This window comes from Lycium barbarum, chromosome 1 (genome assembly GCF_019175385.1).
Source record: "Lycium barbarum isolate Lr01 chromosome 1, ASM1917538v2, whole genome shotgun sequence".
Classification (NCBI taxonomy): Eukaryota; Viridiplantae; Streptophyta; class Magnoliopsida; order Solanales; family Solanaceae; genus Lycium; species Lycium barbarum.
The window spans coordinates 92010635-92017749 of NC_083337.1; the positions used below are offsets into that span (position 1 = coordinate 92010635).

The 7115-nt window shown below is 45.7% G+C and overlaps 1 non-coding gene across 1 annotated transcript; it reads left to right on the top strand.

The window, feature by feature from the left end:
• The first annotated feature begins 1701 nt into the window (after nucleotides 1–1701).
• Nucleotides 1702–1807, top strand: LOC132618845 (small nucleolar RNA R71). Its single transcript, XR_009574357.1, has one exon. It is a non-coding gene; the product is annotated as a small nucleolar RNA R71 (small nucleolar RNA).
• Nucleotides 1808–7115: the final 5308 nt, after the last annotated feature.

Genomic DNA, 7115 nt, shown 5'->3' on the forward strand with positions numbered 1-7115 from the left:
TCATTGTTGACTCGGAACTAGATTTCACTTTTCTCCGAATCCATCAGAGCCCTCCATGTAGCAAGGAAAGGTCTCCCCAGAATGATAGGAATGTGCCATTCAACATCACAGTCAAGAATCACAAAATCAACGGGCAACATAAAATCACCAACCCGCACAATTACATCATCAACCACCCCAACAGGTCTTTTGATAGACCTATCAGCCATTTGCAACCTCATCGTAGTCGGCCTTGGCATCCCTAAACCTGATTTTTTATATATAGCAAGGGGTATCAAATTAATACTCGCCCCACTATCACACAAAGCACGAGCAAAATCATTGTGCCCAATAGAACAAGGAATGGTGAACGCCCCAGGATCTCCCTTTTTCTGAACAGTTGTGGTTGAAATGATGGAACTCACAGTGTGAGTCAAACTCACGGTTTCATGTTGAACCGTCTTCCTCTTAGTCAGTAAATCCTTCAAATATTTAGCAAAATCGGGCATCTCCTTGACTGCTTCCAAGAAGGGAAAATTTAGAGATAACTACTTCAACTGATCATAAAACTTCTCGAACTTAGCATCTTCCTTCTTCTTTACCAACCTCTGAGGAAAGGGAGGTTTAGATTTGGAAAGCTGTGTCAAAGGGCGGAGAGCCCCTTTTACAGCCTGCTTGCTTGTTTTATCAACTTCTTGCTCCATCTCTGGAATATCAGCAACCTTCTTGTCAGTAAGATTCTCATCAGCAATAATGGGTGCTTCAGACTGCACCTCATCCTCTTCATCAATCGGCTCAAGATCAAGCACCTTCTCAGCAGCCCCCTGAAGTGTTTTACCACTCCTAGTAGTGATGGCAAACACACGGTCTACACCGTCTCCCCCATTCTTTGGATTTGGAATAGTGTCACACAAAAGTCCTCCCTTTTTAGGAGGGTGCTGCTCTCTAGAAATATCCCTCATCTGCGACTCAAGCTTCTGAATAGCTGTTTTATGGGAACCAACTGTTTCTGTCAGCCCAGATAAAGTCCTTTCAGACTTAGACTGATTGGCCAGAATCTCCTCAAGCATTGCTTCAACCTTCGAACTACCTGGCTCTGTTGACTGCCCTTTCGGTGGTATATAAGGACTGGAAATCTTGTTCCCAAAATTGTTGTTGTTGTTGTAACTCCCTTGGTTCGCACCACCATAATTATTGTTGTAGTTCCCAGAGTTGTTGTAAGCACATTGACCTTGTTGAGGTCTCCATTGAGTCTGATTCTGATAGCCACCTTGGTAATTCTGTCTTTGGTAACCCCCTTGAGAGTTATTAACATAATTAGCATCTTCAACCTGCATAGGTGGCCCATCATGGAATGGACCATCTTGAGCATGGTACATCCCTTTTGGCAAAGCTTTATCATCCTCACAAACATTTACCTTCTTGATTTGGGATTCATCAAACTTCTTCGTTAGCAAGGAAATATTTGTTGCAAGTTCTGCCAAAGTCTGCTGGGTGTCTTGATTCTCCTTCACTATATTCTGGATCATAGAACTACCATATGGTACCACATCAGCATTGTTTGAGTGCCAAGCCTGATTATGAATCGTCAGCTTGTTAAGTATGGTGGTCACTCGTCGAAAGGTCTTGTTCATGAAACAACCATCAGCTGCATTATTAGCTACTGACTATGTTATTGGATCCAATCCTCAGTAGAACTTCTCCATTAATATATGTTCCGGAAAACCATGATTCGGGCTCTTCTGCAAATACTCCTTGAATCTCTCCCAGGCTTCATATAGTTGTTCCCCCGGTCGCTGCTTAAATTCATATATCTTGTCACGAATCTCAGGCTTCTTGCTAGGGGGGTACCACTTTGTGAGAAAAGCAGCTACCATCTCTGCCCATGAAGTAATCGAATTTCGGGGCAGCTTCTCGAACCATGTTCTTGCCTCTCCAGCTGAGGAATATTTGAATAACCTCAACCGAATAACATCTTCTGGAACGTTGTTCTGGATGTGATTAGCACACACATCCACAAAATTCTGCAAATGACGTTGAGGGTCATTCTCGGTAGAGTTCCGAAAGTATCCCTCAAGTTTCAACGGCTGGTATAGAAAGGAGTCAATTTTCACAGTAGCAGCTCCAACTCGAGGTTGAGCAATAGCAGACGCATAGTCTTCCTCTGGAACAAGTTCAGCGAAAATATTCTCATTATCTGATTCATTCGCCTGATTGTTCAACCGATTCCCCTGGTTACCAACACGTTGATTTTGCTGATTTTGATTCATGTTGACCTGGTTTACTGTTATGTCCCGTATTTTCGTATAACGGGAAATCAAGAAAATAAATAAGACTTGTGTGTGTTGAGGAAATAATTTGATTCAAGTTGCTATGCTCATGTTGATTATGGAATCAATGATGTTAAGACGTCGGGGAAGGCCGAGGGTAAATTTGGAACTTCGGAAATTAGTTTCGGGAATTACAAAACGGGACATTTTATGAATTGGGCTAAGAAAATGGAATACAAAAATTGAGGCCCAAAGGAAGTGAAGTGGCCAGCCATTGTGGAGGCCCAAACTCAATTTAAATGGTCATGTGCTATGCACATGACCTCTATGTAATGGATATATACAAAGCCATGAGTTGGAATTATCAAGATCAAGATCAAAAAAAAAAAAAAATCTCAAGAACACCATTGAAGGTGCTCTCGGCCGAAAAAGGAAGAGAAAGAAAAAAAAAAAAAAAATTCGTGGCTTGTTTCTAATCCAATCACCTAGTCTCTTTTGGAATGATTGATGAGTTCGAGGTGCTCTTCGTGGTGGTATAATTAGATTGGCGTAAGGTGCTCGTTTGCGGCAAATCGGAAATTCAAGAAAAAGGTAAGATTTTTATGTTTTAATGTTATGAAATGGATATATATGTGTTAGTGATTGGATTAGTGTGAAGATTTTGGGATGAGGTTGTGTTTGTGCATGGTGTGTGTGTATATAAAAGGGTATGTTTGGCCGTGAGTCCCATGTAGTGCAAGGCATAAGAATTTTATCTTGTTTAGTTTGAATAATGTGTTGTTGTGGTCATTATGTTGTAAAGGATTGATTAAGGAATTGAGTAGGTGTTAGAAAATAATTTCGGACGTTATCGGAAAGTGTATACCTTTGGTATATTTGTGTATATCATAGTATATATATATGACACTAAAGACCTTAAATAAGATTTATGGTTGATGATAACGAATTTGGAATGAAACGACGCAAGTTAGAACGTTCGTCGTAACTTTTGGTGTGTTGAATGAAAAATGGAAAGTAATGGATTTTGGGAAAACTTGGTAAATGGGTTGGAACTTGTTTGTTATGTAATGGAATAATCTTGAATGAATGAATACAATAGTGTGGATATGAGTTGAAATTGTGGAGTTTGGAAATAGGATTACCAACTTATGAAATAAGGTGCAATTGTGAAGTTAGTGTGTTTGATTGTGATTCGTATTGTGTATTGATGTTTGGGCTGTTGATGTTGTTATATTTTGAGCCGAGCTAAGTCTCGGGGGTGTTAGATTTATAGGGGAAGTGCTGCCGAAATTTCGGTAGCCAAATATAGCCCAAAGACTAAAATGTTAATTCTCATGAATAGTAACTGGTAAAAGTGACCATTTGCAGTTTCTGGACGAAACGGGAATCGCGATTGGACGAGCGTAAGGCGCCAACCAGGTATGTAAAGCCTACCTCTCATTGTTTTGGCATGTCCTAGACCCACTAGGTAAATTTCGGAATCTCGGGAATAACCCTGCTCTTGGAAATCGAAGTTCAAGTTCGAGCACTATTCACTCAGCGCGATTGAACCCCTTTTTTGTCACTTTTGGTTAAAAGAATGTTCGTACCTCCATAACTTGTGCTGTTGTGTCCGAAACCCTTCGAAACTTTCGTAGATGGCTCTATGGAGCCGAAAGTCTGTGATTTGTGTCCGCCGCCTCAATTTGACCCGAGGTGGGCCCGCGAGCCCCGAGGCTCCCCTTATTCGGTTTGTTTGATTCGCTTGTGTCTGTTATGATTCGCAATCTTCTGTTTATGACTCAAGGATGTGTTTGAAACTTCCTATGCCATTAATGCAGGTTCTGTACTTTGGGATGATGTGAGAATTCCAGAAAAATGACTTATGAACAGTTTTCTTACGAATTTGACAGTTTGGAACTTCGTAACATTTATATGTCTACTTTTATCAATTCGATTCCTACTCCGAGCCTTCTGGCGTCAGTATCTATCTATATGTAAACGATATGTTGAGTCCGACAAATTATTTTTAATATGCATATGGTTTCGGCACTTCTCTGTTCGTGCTGTCTGCTATGACTTCGTTCGTCGGTACCCGGGCCGACTTTGTGATCGTGCGCACTATAATATATTCGGGAGTTATGATGTGTTACGGTTTCCGAGGCCTCGCCATAGGGCCGGTTACCGTTTATGGAGTTATGATGTGATATGGCATTTGATATGTTCTGATGATATGATGTGTGTGTGATATGATGTGTCTGGAGACTGTACGGAGATTTGAAAACTTCTGGAGTTATGATGTGTTGTGGCACCAGCGTCGGGGGGTGACCACGTTCCTAAACCCTATACATGATTTGATTTGCATTTGTACGTTCGCCTCCCGCACAGGTTTGCTTTGTTGCGATGTTGGTGTGTTTGTTCTTTCTGACTCTAGCTATGTTTGTGATTTCTGTACCTTCTGCTTTACATACTCAGTACTTCTCCCGTACTGACCCCCGTTTCTTCGGGGGCTGTGTTTCATGCCCGCAGGTACAGAAGCTCGTTTGGGTGGTCCTCCAGTTTAGGCTACTCATTCTGCTGTGTTGGAAAGCTCCCCTTGATCCGGAGCCTACTTTTGGTACATTTCTTTTGTTGTGTCTGTATTCTGTATATTTGGATGAGTGGGTACGGCGGGGCCCTGTCCCGTCCTATGTTCTTATGTTCTGTTTTGTCTAGAGGCCTGTAGTCAGATTTGTGGGTCGTGGGTCCGGTGTGTTTGCATGTGAGTCTGTTTTACGATCTTAAGTGGCCCGTACGCTACTATGGCCAAGTCGGCCTCTGACTTTGTATGTGTGTGTATGCATTTGGGGGCGATGTGCATTCCGCCACCCTTCTGATGTGTGTGTGTGAAAGTTGGCGATGTACATTCCGCCTTCCTTCTTATTTGTGATTTGTCTGATCTGTACGGGCGACTGCTTAGGATAAGTGTTCGGTAGATGTCTGATTACGATGATGAGTTCGAATAACGTACGTGGAGTTTGGACGAGCCTGATTACGATGGTCTAGGTGTGAGTTCGTTGGGGTGTCCCAGAAGGACACCAGTCGCGGCCCACGGGGCTGGGTCGTGACAAAAGTGGTATCAGAGCGGTTTGTCCTCGGAATGTCTACAGGCCGTGTCTAGTAGAGTCTTGTTTATCGATGTGTTGTGCACCGCATCTATAAACAGGAAGCTACAGGACATCTAGGATGTTGTGTTACCCTTTCTTTGGAATCTTAGATCGTGCGATAGAGCTGTGTTATTAGGGTCATTCTGATCTGACCCGTTGTTGTGTTTGCAGTGATGCCTCCGAAGAAGGCAACGGCGGCCCAGAAGGGCAAGGCGAAGGTGGGAGAGACCAGTCAGGCACAACGGGCTACTCGGGCTCGTGTTTATGATTTGCCTGAGGTTACACCTCATTCTGAGGGGTCTGCTACACCCCCATTAGTACAGCCTGGAGCGGGACCTTCAGCAGCTCCAGAGGTCCGTGTACCCGCTCCTGAGACTCCAGCTCCTCAGCCAGGGGCGGAGGATAGGACCCTGAGGGAGGCTGTACAGTTGTTGACCACGATTGTAGCCGAACAGGCTCGCAGACGCGGGCGGAGGGACGATGATGATGAGGACAGGCGGGAAAGCCTGAGAGTTCGGGAGTTCTTGTTATGCGGCCCTCCAGAGTTTTTCGGGTCTAAGCCCGACGAGGACCCCCATGACTTCATTCGGGGGATGCGGCGTGCATTAGACTTGGTCAGGGCGTCAGAGACCGAGTCGGTTGAGCTAGCTTCGCATAGACTTCGGGATGTTGCCGCGCATTGGTATGAGACTTGGGAGCTATCCCGGGGTGAGGGTGCTCCTCCAGCTATGTGGAATCAGTTTGTGACTGCTTTCACCCGCCACTTTCTGCCCCCCAGAGTTACGACGGGAGCGAGCTGATCGGTTTTTGCATCTGCAGCAGAGGGGTCGGAGCGTCCGTGAATATAATTTGGAGTTTGATTCCCTGGCCCGGTATGGCCCTGCCGTGGTGGCAGATATGACAGATCGGATGCATAGATATGTTATGGGGCTGGATCGTTACTTGATTGACGGGTGTATGGCGGTGTCATTGCAGACAGATATGGACATTGCCCGTCTACAGGCCTACGCCCAGGGGATGGAGAACCGGCACCGAGCAGATCGGCCCAGCAGAGAGTATGATGGGAGACGGCCCAAGAGAGCCAGATCAGCAGGGTATTCTGGAGGTTCTCGGGGCGGGCAGCCTCAGTATCAGTCCAGTGGGCACTTTCCTCCGTCAGGCCGGGACACACAGTCTGTTAGTAAGAGATTTGATGGCGCAGGACCGTCCAGGGCAGACCAGAGTTCCAGAGCCCCAGGTCCTCAGGCGAGCAGAGGTCCCAGTCAGATTAGGCCACCTATGCCCCCGTGTTCATATTGTGGAAGATCGCACCCAGGTGAGTGCTTCAGGGCCACAGGGGCCTGTTTTGCTTGCGACCGCCAGGGCCATATCATGCGGGATTGTCCGTGGGCAGGCGGTTCCGGTAGCGCAGCACCGCCGACGAGATCTGTTGCGGGTTCGTCATCTACCCCTTCGGCCACGCGCTCGACAGGGCGAGGTATGCCTGCACCAGCGGGCTGCGGTAGAGGCCGTGGTGGGGGTTCAGATTCTAGCGGTCCCTCGAACCGCATCTACGCTTTGACTGGTCATCGGGACCCAGAGGCACCCCCAGACACAGACCCAGGTATACTACTAACCCTTTTGTTTAATGAATATGTGCAATGGTAGGTTTGTACCTCGGTATTATGCGATATTCTTTTTGTGTGTGTCAGTAAAGGTAGGGTAAGAATCCGAATTAATGAAAATATCCGAGGCAGTTATC